The sequence below is a fragment of the Quercus robur genome, chromosome 9 (genome assembly GCF_932294415.1).
Source record: "Quercus robur chromosome 9, dhQueRobu3.1, whole genome shotgun sequence".
NCBI lineage: Eukaryota > Viridiplantae > Streptophyta > Magnoliopsida > Fagales > Fagaceae > Quercus > Quercus robur.
The window spans coordinates 20,406,826-20,419,910 of NC_065542.1; the positions used below are offsets into that span (position 1 = coordinate 20,406,826).

A 13,085-nucleotide genomic window follows, 5' to 3' on the forward strand; every position below is an offset into this window, starting at 1 on the left:
ACACACCAAAAAAAAAAAAAAGAAATACCGGGCTTAACAAAGCAAAAAAAAAAAAAAAAAAAAACGCAGGCTTAGGGTCCGTTTGATATGTGTGTTTAAAAATTGAAAATTGTTGTTTAAAAATTTTTGTGAAAATACGTGTGGGTAAAAAAGTGTGTGAAAATACGTGAAATGTTGTTTAAAAACTGAAAATTGTTGTTTGAAAACACTCACCAAACACCCCCTTAACAACCAAAAAAATAAAAAAAAGGCCCAGACGTGGTGAAACGTCCAGCCCACTGCCTAGAGAAAACTTATCTTTAACAAATCTAAAGAAGACTAGAAGAGTCTAGAGAAAGGCAGATCCTCAAAACTCAAAACCAGCCATTCTTCAGTTCTGCTTCTGCAGAATCAAAACCCAACGCAGCACTCAGCAGCAGCGGGAAAAAAAAAAGATGAGATCGGAGGAAGCTTGGTCTAGGGCCGGCCCTGACAGTGGGAGTGGAGAGAGAATGAGAGAGGCGAAGAGCATGAGTTGAGAGAAAAAAGCAGAGCAAGAATGATAAAAAGAAAGGTAAAAATTTTAGAGATTTGAGGTTTTTTTTTTGTTTTGACAACTTCTAATTTGCTACCATGTTGGGTTTGCTACATTGTTTTTTTCCATTAGATTGGGTTTGTAATCTGTTGGTTAGGATTGATGTTGAGCCTTTTTTTTCTTTTTTTTTTTTTTTAATTTTTGGGTGTTCCTAATTTTGGTTGAGGGTGTTCCTAATTTTTTTTTAAGGGTAAACAAATAAAAAAAATTTAATTATTATATATATAAAAAAAAAAAATTTCAGGTCAGCATGTTCCTAGTACATGCTCAGTGGCGGCTCCAGGATTTGCTTTTAGGGAGGTCTATAGTGTCTTGAGCTAGGATTTTGTTGTATGGGAGTAAAACATAAAATGATTATTTTTTTTTTTTTTTTTTGTATATACAATTGTCATATTACATACAATAATCTAACACACTATTTTAAATAGTATACAATACAACTATATTGTAAAATAGTCTAAAAAAATTATTAATAGTTTAAAGATCGGTAAGAAAATAACGATAGAATGCATATAAATAAATAACTAACCATAATATTTGTCAAATTAATAATATATTATAATCATATGTAATATCAATTAAATAAAAATATATGATAAAAAAGAAATAGTAACACACAGAGTAAACGTTAAACTAAGGAAAATAAATAATAACTTATATAAGATTTTTCTTTTAAAATGTATGGATTTTTTAACCACACATGTGGTCATTCTCTTGAAATTGGAGCAAGCATTAAAAGAATTTTTGGACTCAAAAAACTATAGAACACTTATTAAACTACTTGATTAGATAGAAAGAAAATATAGAAGGGAGAAAGAGAGAAAGAAAAAAGAATTATAGATGTAAATACAGATCAGTTGGTTGTACAAGTGGTGTATTATTTTTTGTTGATGAAGAAGTAAAGTGCAGGAAAAAAACAGTTTCATTCTACCATCAACAGTAAAGTAAGCCAGAGTTCAGAGATAATGTTTATTTATTTTTTAACAAATGAGCAATTTTAAGAGTAGTGCTACTGACAAAACATTTATGTAATAAAATCAAGATGGCAAGTTGTTAAAGGTATGTAAAAAAATGATGTCAGTTATGGGTTTAAATAAAAAGTCAATTACAATTTGTCACTTAACCTTTATTGTAAAAATATTGTGAAAATAGCACTAATATGATCATATTTCAAGTTTATTTCAATTGGGTTTAAACAAAATTTAGGTTCAAGGTGTTCAAAATTATATTTTAAGGGTCAAAACAAAAAAAAAAAAAAAAAAAACAAAAACAAAAACAAAAATTCTATATGTGAGGGATTTTTTCCCGTGCACGCTCACTGTCCGCTTTGGGGAGCCAAGCCCGCACAGTTTTGTCCTCAACCCCAAGTATGGGAAGACTTTGAGTGCAGTCCCACATCGGTTGGAGAAGCATCCCACGCATGCCTTATAAGCCCTTGGAGCAAGGCATGGTGTACCACTCACACAAATGTGTGACGAGTGGTACACCATGCCTTGCTCCAAGGGCTTATAAGGTACGAGTGGTACACCATGCCTTGCTCCAAGGGCTTATAAGGCATGCGTGAGGCGCTTTTCCAACCAGTGTGGGACTACACTTAAAGTCTTCCCATATTTGGGGCCGAGGACAAAACCGTGTGGGCTTGGCTCTCCAAAGCGGACAATGAGTGTGCGCGGGAAAAAATCCCACACAGTAGCTATCGTACATATTCACATGGAATGTTCAAATAATTTATTAAAAATTCATATAAATAATGTTCTATTATGACTAATGTTAGATTCTTTTTTTTTTTTTTTTTTGAGAAACAAACACACAAAAGAGAGAGAAAGTGGTTCTAACATACACACAATATTAGCTTATTTATAATAATATAGGGGTGTTTGGTACAGTTGTTTAAACAACAGTTTTCAGTGTTTAAACATTGAAATACGTATTTCCACAATACTTTTTAACCCACACATATTTTCATAACACTTAAACAATGATATTAGAAATTTCTAACTAAACGGGCTAATGTTAACTTCTTTTTTTTTTTTTTTTTGAGAAACAAAATAAGAAGTCAATACTGTATCGGAGACTGTTTCAATTTAGTTAAATAAACGAAATATTTCAGTATCAATTAATACTGATGTACAATTTCAAAATTATTGCTAATTTATACAATATGTATATAATTATTTATTTCTATCGTCGTCCATCAAAGTCCATACAATTTATTAATAATATTTCAAAATATAATCCATATTTTATTTAATATCTTAATTTCTAACTAAAACGTTATTCCATTGTTGATAGTAATATAAATATTAATATACTTAAATAGTACGTAACATAATAATCTATACTACTATTTAAGGGGTTGTACCTGTTTGGACCGGATTTTTGTATGTTCCAAAATACCCCTACAACCTACGTTTAAGTAGAAGCAAAACTTAAGGATAATAAAGTAAAAATATATCTTTAACTTTCATCTAAAATATTTTCTACAAAATAGGATCACTCTCCCACCCACTTATTCAATTTCAAAACAACTATACACTTTGTTATTATTATTTTTTTCCTTTTAAAAAAAGTTATCTTCAAATCAATTTCTTTTAAAAAAAAACATCCTCAAGTTTATCCAAAAAAAAAAAAAAAAACTAAATAGATATATATATATATATATATATATATATTAAAATTTATTTAAACTATTTTCTTAACTTCTTTTTAAAAATTAAAAACAAAAAACCTAATTAAAAAAAAAAAAAAAAAAAAAAAACTCATGTTTCTATCAAAAAATAGTTATCTATCCTGTTATTAAGTTTTATCCTTTAATTTTTTTTTTTGGTTATCTATTTCATTTTTTTTAAACCCAGGTCTAACTTCCCCTAAGTTGGTTATATTATTATTTTTTTCACTCTTTTATTCTTCTTTTTTTCTCTCACTCTTTTGACTTCATGTTTCCCTTACTGATCACTCCCTTCACGTTTTTTTTTTTTTTTCAAATAAATTCTTCTTTATTTATTATTTTTTATAACAATTATTATTATTATTTAATTATAAAAGTTCTTCTTTATTTTTTATACAATAAAACTATCATTATAACTTTTCATCCATATCCCTTAAATTTAGACACTACTACTCTCCTGTTGGTTTTCAAATTGCTAATCGTATCACCACAATTTGGTTGGATCATTTTTCTCAATGAAAACTCCCACGTAAAACACTATCTGCAAAATAGAACCACACTCCTGATACACTCATGTTGATTTTTAAACTCAAATTGCTTCTTCTTCAGTTCTCCAATTCTCTCAATTCTGTTAATCTTCTTTTCACCATTATCATTATTTTTTCTATTTGCTCTACTCAAATTTGCTCCTGTTCAACGATATGTGTATGTCAATATACTTTGGTCTTTTCTATTTTGATTTTCTAATTCATGAACAACTTCTTATTTCTAAAAACAAATCAAATATTTGTGTAAAATACCCCTTATATTTCAACCTCACCATTAATTTCTTTCACATATTTCTTCAAGGAACGAGCACTGGGGTGCCTATCTTTAAGATTTTGGTATTTAAACTTCAAGGAACATACACTGGGGTGTTTATCTTCAAGATTTTGGTATAACTTCGAGGAACTTGCACTAGGGTGTTGATCTTCAAGATTTTTGTGTGTTTTGTCCTCCATCTCCAACAAACTATTTGGACTTTGGACTTGAAGTGTAGTCAGCAACAAAAATGTAAGTATCTTTTATGACCTCTATTTAGAACACCCCAAGTGTATTGAATTATCTCTATTACATTTGCTTTTATGAGTTGTCATTTAGTATTTGCTTTCCTGTATTTGGTTTCCTTAATTTGTTATCATTATCCTTTCCATATCATTATCTTATCTTTAAAAATAAAAATTAAAAAAAAAAAAAACATTTTCACGTCACGTTTTCTTATATTCCTATTGTTTTGTTCAAATATAACAACTTATATTCACCTTTTGAAGTCATATAACTCATAATAGCATGAAAATGTTTTGAACTTATATTAGAACTCATATTAAAAGCGTGGATATAAAAATATGAGTACTATTTGATATCTATTTGGACTTGTTAAGACATATGTGATTAACTTGTTAGAAATATATGTCACTAGTTTATATAATTGGCTAATCCTTTGACAAAACGGACTTTACTTGTAATTGGGTAGATCTAAGATGTGTTTAATACTTCAAGAAACATATTGTTCAGGTCTAATATTAAAGCCATGAAGATTAGATCAAGAAACAAGTGAAAAAGGGTTATTCATTAAAGCTGGATAGATAGCTCAACACCTGTAGACAGATAGCTCGACAGCTTCTCGACACCTCTCGACAGCTAGACTATCTATCGAGCTCTTCAGTTGATTGTTATCGCAATCTTGACACCTCTCGATAGCTGGTGGATTGATCGAGAAAGCTCCTGTCTGCTTGACAGCTCCTCGATAGCTTCTCGATAGCTGTATCTGTCGAAGTGTAAAGCTCGACACCTCCTTAACACCTCCCAATCAATCGAGGTTACGGGAATTCAGATTTCCAAATCTGATTTTCGGTCCAAGTTTTTGTATTTGTGTAAGGTTTCTTTTCTCATAACCCTAGACCTATATAAGGCTTATTTTAGAGGCCGTCACATAAAAGAATACAAGAAGAACATATGAAAAAGATGACTGATACCTTATTCTCTCTGAAAGAAGCTACTACGTCTTTTGTACCTTAGGGTTTTGTAACCAAGTGCTTCTTGATCTTCATTATTGATGAAGTGAAACTTTGCAGCCAACATTATTCTTCTTCAAGTTGGTGAGTGAGTCATGTGCTGGGATTCGTGTAATTGGTTAGTCATGTACTGGGATTTGTGCATCAAAAGGTGGCATTCATATATTAAAGAATTCAGAGGTTCTGAAGCAGTAGAAGGTTTCTACTGTGAGTTCATCTACGGAGATTGTAGAGTCTAGGGACAAAGGTTTTGTACTAGATCTGAAACTTTTCTTTACTATAGTGAATTGCTTTTCGGGAAGGTTTCCCCCCAGGTTTTTAACTGTGAAACTAGTTTATTTCATTGGTTTTTCTAGGTCATCATATTTGTCTTATTTATTTTTCAGCTGCATGATTTTGACATGATATTGATGTTTGTTTGTTTTAATAAGTTTTATTCATAACAAATCTAATTAATAACTTGGGTTTAAAATTTATTAATTCTATCAAGTAGGGTCTAAATTTCCCAACATGACTAAAATTTTTAAATATGAATTCATATTTTTAAACGTGAATTCTCTATTTGAACTTGTAGGGTTACAATTTGAGGCCCAAGCCCAAAATGTATGGAATTTTTGTCCAATGAGCTCAATACAATTAATTTGTAGAGAATGGATTGGAAACTTGGATCTTTGCGAATTAGATGATCGACCGATAGGTTTTGAAGGTAAAGAAAGATAACATAAGTTTATTAGGGAAAGAAATCCACGAATTTTACCCGAGAAGGTTGATTCTTAAATATTGTTCTTAAGACTTTGTTACAAGTCTGGCACCCAAATTGCTCCCCCCCCCCCCTTTCTTTTTTCCCTTTCTCCTCTATTTTATACTGTCTTCCTCTCATTTTCACCGTCCATGTGTAGATTTAGATTGATAGTGTTGATACTTATCTCATCAGCCCCTCTCTAAAGTTTTTAGGAGTGGTTGTAAAGGTTGAAAAACATGGTTCAGTTAGTTGCAGAGAATTTAATGCAATAGTAGCAACTTTCTCTTAGATATTTCCATGCATTCCTTTGTCTTGTTCTTTCTTAATACTTATCATCTTCCATGGAATGATCCAGAGTGTCACTCTTAATGGCAGACCATTCCCTTTGTCCTCGGCCTTGCCTGGCCGAGGAAGAGTTCTTCCTCGGACTGGGCCCTTGGCCCAACATATACATAGATATGGGCTCCTTGGCCTTTCACCCCCACAATAGCCCATCAGGATTCTTCTTTCCTTCTCCATGGGAGGAAGGAAGGATCACAATGTGATAGTAACCCCTTCGCGCCCATTTTACGCCACTTCTGATTGCAAGGTATCTTTTAGTTATCCAAGTCGTGTTTCTGACGTCTCGGTACACGAGGCGCGCCTTCATTAATATTTTTACAAAGTGATGCAGATCCAATGGTTGAGGATTTCTTGGAAATTGAGCGGGATTTATCTTGCTCGTAATTCTTTCTTTGAATTTCGGGCGAATTAATTTCCACTAGATTTCGCCTTCTATATAAGACACCCTGGGGGAATCCTCCTTCCTCATTTAGAGATCCTTGAGTTCTGCAGGAATCTCAAGTCCTTAACCCTTTAGGCATTCCCAGGGACCCTGCTAAGATGGTGATCAAAGTCTAGGGAATGGGGTAGCTAAGGATAAAGGCAAGGGCAAGGAAACCAAGCCCTCCTCAGAAACCTAGGATGCCGCCAAGATCTAAGATGATGCAGTTAAGGCAAGGGAAGTAGAGGCCAAAGACGTTCCTACCTTTCAATCGAGCAAGAAAGAAGTCCCTCCTCCTTCGGCCAAGACCCAAAGCAAGTGTAGATTGCATAAGATTTTTGGTGCGGCAAAGCTTTGGTCTCACCTAGCAACATATATCATATGTGCACAGATGTGAAAACGACCCAAGGTTGATCAAGCAAATCAACAAGGACAAGGATAGACAGGTTTCCTGTTTGTCAGCCTTGATAGTAGAACATCTTGTAGTTAGGAGAAAATGGGTCCATCAAGCGTTTCCCATCAAGCGTTTTTGCTTCTTCTCCTTTCTCATCGCCGGTACCATCCATATTGGCTTGATTGCTACTAGAACAAGATTGTGGATCAAGCATTTTCACTTCTTCTTCTTTCTCATCGCCGGTACCATCCATACTGGCTTGATTGCTGCTAGAACAAGATTATGGATCAACCATTCCTATGAGCTTTCTCCTTTATAGTTAGCTTTAAAACAAGCCTGCCTAGGCCGCTTTGTATATGATGTACTTTTCCTTTATTTTAATAAAAAAGGGTTGCACTTTTACTTTATGAATCCTTCCTTTTTCTGCAATAATTATTTCATGAATGGGTGTGTTGTTATTTTTCCCTTAGATGGGACTTAGAATTGATGCTATTGACGGTAACGAAAAGTTGTCACCCTGACTTTATCAAAACCAACAGTAGCACCCAGCCGCTAACTTTAAATAAGTTAACTATGTAGAAATCATCAGGAAAATAACCGTGTGCTCTATACTGCGAACAGTACAACCATAAAAAAAATGTGGAATTTAAAGCAAGTGATCCGAGGGGACCATCGTGTACTAAGGTTCTGTTTAACATTTATAACGATGTCATAGCATTAATTTCCCCGAAGTGTCTGGTCTAAGAACCCGGGCATGCGTTAGGTTTTGTTTAAGCACATTAAAGAGACGTCATAGTGTTAATTTCCTCCAAGCATCTGGTTCAAAGACCCAAGCATGCGTTAAGTTCTGTTGAAGTACTTTAAAGAGATGTCGTAGTGTTAATTTCCCCAAAACATCTGGTCCAAGGATGCAGGCATGCGTTAGATTCTGTTTAAGCACTTTAAAGAGATGGCATAGTGTTAATTTCCCCCAAGCATCTGATCCGAGGGCCCAGGCATGCGTTAGGTTCTGTTTAAGCAATTTAAAGAGATGTTGTAATGTTAATTTCCCCCAAGCATCTGGTCCGAGGACCCAAACATGCGTTAGGTTTTGTTTAAGCACTTTAAAGAGATGTCATACCTAGCCCCACTTCGGATCACCCTTGATTTGTAGTGCCATCAACATATACCATTCTGGACAAAGGATCCCACGCAGTGAGACCGTGTCAACTAATCTTCCATCTATGTGCTGTGCTTCTGTCATTTCTCCTGACGAGGGTTCAGCAATCTCGGCCACCATGTTCGTGAGAACCTAGCCCTTAACAGAGGCACTAGATATGTATTTGATATTAAAAGCCCCCGATATTGTTCCGCATGGAGCAATCCTCCGCATAGCATGCACCACGTCCCAAATGGTCTCCTCCACCAACGGTCGATATATCGCTGCATTTCCTTGGCATGCTGAGTGTTCAAATCGCTAAAACACCAGTTTTTCCCACAGACGACGCCAATTGTAGGGTCACAATTTGAGGCCCAAGCCCAAAATGTATGGAGTCTTGGTCCAATGAGCCCAATACAATTAACTTGTAGAGAATGGGTTGGAAACTTGGATCTTTGCGAATTAGATGATCGACCGATAGGTTTTGATGGTAAAGAAAGAAAGATAACATAAGTTTATTAGGGAAAGATATCCTTGGATTTTACCCGAGAATGTTGATTCTGAAATATTGTTCTTAAGGCTTTGTTACAAGTCTAGCACCCAGATTGCTCCCCCCTCCCCCCCCCCCCCCCCCCTTTTTTTTTTTTCACTTTCTCCTTTATTTTATACTATCTTCCTCTCATTTCCACCGTCCACGTGTAGATTTAGATTGATAGTGCTGATACTTGTCCTATCAACCCCTCCCTAAAGTCTTTGGGAGTGGTTGTAAAGGCTGAAAAGTATGATTCAGTTAATTACAGAGCATTTAATGCAATAGTAGCAGTTTTCTCTTAGATATTTTCATGTCTTCCTTTGTCCTGTTCTTTCTTAATACTTATCATCTTCCATGGAATGGTTTAGAGTGTCGCTCTTAATGGTAGACCATTCCCTTTGTCCTTAGCCTTGCCTGGTCGAGGAAGAGTTCTTCCTCGGACTAGGCCCTTGGCCCAATATATACATAGATATGAGCTCCCTGACCTTTCACTCCTACAGAACTCATATTTCTAAACGTGAATATTTCAAAGAAAAAATATGAGTTCTATTTGAACTCAAATTACTTTTTGATTTTTTTTTTCAACAAAAGATTTAGTTGAACGCTAACTTAGAGTTTAGAAAGAAAAAAAAAAAACCAAAAAACCAAAAAAACAAAAAACCTTACTCTTTTATGTAATTTAGAGTTTGAAAGGAAAAAATAAAATTCTTTTAACTCCCACGAAAATACTGCTTACAAAATAGGACCACACTTTTCTTTTTTAATCTTTTCTTTCATTTGTTCAATTTGATAATTGTTTAATATTTTCTCTAATTAATGACTCTTTTATAAAGAGTGGGAATGATATATATTTTTGTCTATGTTTTTTTTTTTTTTTTTTTTTTTTTGTGGTTATTGGGTTAGATTAATTATTTTAGTGTATGTGTTTTAAGTGATGCTTTGTCTTCCTCCTATTATTTTTGTTTGTTGTTTTTCTTACATTTAAGCCTTACTCTCTATTTTTTGTATTTTTTTAGGGTGATATTGTAGGAGGCAAAATTTTAAGCCAATTATAAAATGCCACATCAAAATTTAATGGCAAATTCTGAATCAATGTCCTTAAATTAATTAAATCAAATGATGACATGTGTCATCCAAATTGGCATCACATTGGCATATCAAAATTTGTCATGTGTCATTTGGCCCACAAAATAAAGATAAATTTCCTATTCAAAATTCATGGGTAATTATCTTTATTAAAATAAATAAAATAAAGATAAATTTTATATTCAAAATTGGTAGATAATTATCTTTATTAAATAAATTAAATAGAGATAATTATTTATCTTTGTTGATTATTATCTTTATCAAAATATGATCTTTATCAAAATAGATAAATAGAGATAGTTATCTCTAAGAAGAATTTGGACCAATAAAAAATCTGCTACATATTTTCAAGCATATCAATTCATAGTGGAGCTTATCCTCTGAAATCACTATAAATAGAGGACATCCCCTCTCATTTTCAGGGGAAGAATTTTTCTAAAACGTCAAAGTTCTGGAGAAATTCTGTCTCAAGAACACACAAAGAACATTCAAATAAGTTCTTTGAAGTTCTATTGGAATTAAGCTGAAAAAGCCTCCATAAACTTCAATAAATCTCAAATCCTTGAAGCTCAACGGATCAAGCTTCTAAAACCCCGAAGAACTTCAACCTAAAAGCCTTCATATTCAAATACTTGAAGAATAATAAATCTCTAATAAGCTCAAAGCTAGAGATTTGTTGTGGAGACCGTTCAATCCATCTTTCAACTAAAGTCAAGAAAATTCCTTGTTCGAGTCAAGTTCAATGAAGATAGAATCAGAGGGTATTCTTTTGTAAAAGAATTGAAATAGAGATTGTACTTATTATTCATCAATACAAATTATTATTTGCAAACCATATTTCTTTTCAATTGTTTAATTTTCTACAGTTGGGAAAAATTTGTGTTTACAGATATATCAACAATTTTGTTAAATTGCATGGCAGGTACATTGGATGAATTCAGGGGAGCGAAGTGGTAGTCAATCTATCAAGCAGTTGTTAATGAACATTTTTTGTAAATATCCTATTATATGAAATTTAATATTGTCCTTTTTTTTTAATGTGAAAAGTTTGTCTTAGCATAATGATAAAGAATAATTAACCAGCACGCGCTCATACGCGTGCTCAGAGGCTTTTCAAATTTTTGGTAAAAATTAATAATTTACATTCATTATAATTTAGAGCATTTATTATAATTAAGGATTACTACATTTTTCAATCAAAAAAAAAAAAAAAAAACCTAGGTTGTAATGAGAATTATGTGTGGTGAAATATTTTTTTCATTACACCTTTAGGTTTTTTTTTTATAATTGAAAAATATAGTAATTTTAAATTATAATAAATATAAATTATTAATTTTTACAAAAAAAAAAAAAAAAAAAATTGAAGAAACTCTAAGCAGACCAGTAATGATAATGATTATCATACGTTCAAGTGCGGTTAGCTAGGGGCACTAAAAAGTCTAAAATAAGAACGCAAAATCTGAAACTTATTGTTTTATTATTATTAAAAAAAAAAATAAAAAAGCTAATGTTTGAATTTTGAAGTGACACTCACGTGGGTTGTCAGGCACATTACACGCAAGACTAAAACACTCAAAACTAAGGAGTCTTTTGGGTTAAAATTGCAAATTTTAAAGTTAATTTGCGTTATAGCTACTGTTCGAAGTTAATTGGGAATCTGAGGAGAGAGACTGAATTTCGGCAATGGCGTTGCCGAAATTCAACCAAAAAAGATGGAGAGAGAATAAGGCTACCGAAATTCAACCAGAAAGCAGGAGAGAGGAGAGAGAATAACAAAAAAGTAGGAGAGAGGAGAGAGAATAACCAAAAAGCAGGAGAGAGGAGAGAGAATAACCAAAAAAAATTTTTTTTCCCCCACAATTTCGGTAATGGCATTGCCGAAATTGTGGGGGAAAAATTTTTTTAGGAAAAAAATTTTTTTTTTCCCCACAATTTCGGTAATGAAATTGTGGGGGAAAAATTTTTTTAGGAAAAAAATTTTTTTTTTTTCCCCACAATTTGCCATTGCCGAAATTGTGGGGGAAAAATTTTTTTAGGAAAAAATTTTTTTTTTTCCCCACAATTTCGGTAATGAAATTGTGGGGGAAAAATTTTTTTTTCCCACATTTTCGGCAATCGCTGTTTTCTCTTTTTATTTATTTATTTATTTACATTTACGGCAACGCTATTGTCGAAATAGGGGAAAATTATTTAATTTTTCCTCAATTTCGGCAATTCCATTGCTGTTTTCTCTTTTTATTTATTTATTTACATTTACGGCAACGCTATTGCCGAAATAGGGGAAATTATTTTTCCAAAATTTTCCCCAATTTTTATTTATTTATTTATTTACATTTATGGCAATGCTATTGCCGAAATAGATATTTCCTCCTATTACGGCAATGGGATTGCTGTAATCCTTTTCTCTTTTTCTTTTCTTTTTTTTTATTTTTTATTTTTTATTTACATTTACGGCAATGGTATTGCCGAGACAGGGGAAAATGTTTTTTCCTATTTCGGCAATCCCGTTGCCGTAATCCTTTTCTCCTTTTTTTCTTTTTTTTTTTCACATTTTCGACAATCCCCTTATTTCGGCAATAGCGTTGCCGTAAATGTAAATAAATAAATAAATAAAAGAGAAAACAGCAATGGGATTACCGAAATTGTGGGAAAAAAATTTTTTTTTTTCCTCCACAATTTCGGCAATGGCATTACCGAAATTGTGGGGAAATAAAAAAAATTTCCCCAACAATTTCGGCAATGGCATTACCGAAATTGTGGGGAAATAAAAAAAAATTTCCCCAACAATTTCGGCAATGGCATTACCGAAATTGCGGGGAAAAAAAAAATTTTTTTCCTAAAAAAATTTTTCCCCCACAATTTCGGCAATGGCAAATTGTGGGGAAAAAAAAAAATTTTTTTCCTAAAAAAATTTTTCCCCCACAATTTCGGCAATGCCATTACCGAAATTGTGGGGGAAAAAAAAATTTTTTTTGGTTATTCTCTCTCCTCTCTCCTGCTTTTTGGTTATTCTCTCTCCTACTTTTTTTTGTTATTCTCTCTCCTCTCTCCTGCTTTCTGGTTGAATTTCGGTAGCCTTATTCTCTCTCCATCTTTTTTGGCTGAATTTCGGCAACGCCATTGCCGAAATTCAG

General features: G+C 32.9%; 1 long non-coding RNA gene across 2 annotated transcripts; it reads left to right on the forward strand.

Moving 5' to 3' along the window:
• The first annotated feature begins 249 nt into the window (after window positions 1-249).
• On the forward strand, window positions 250-10,989 carry LOC126699994 (uncharacterized). Of its 2 annotated transcripts, none has more exons than XR_007646956.1 (3): window positions 250-553; window positions 4,092-4,295; window positions 10,874-10,989. It is a non-coding gene; the product is annotated as an uncharacterized LOC126699994 (long non-coding RNA). The 2 variants fall into 2 exon arrangements; XR_007646957.1 differs by lacking the exon at window positions 10,874-10,989 and adding an exon at window positions 4,797-5,656.
• Window positions 10,990-13,085: the final 2,096 nt, after the last annotated feature.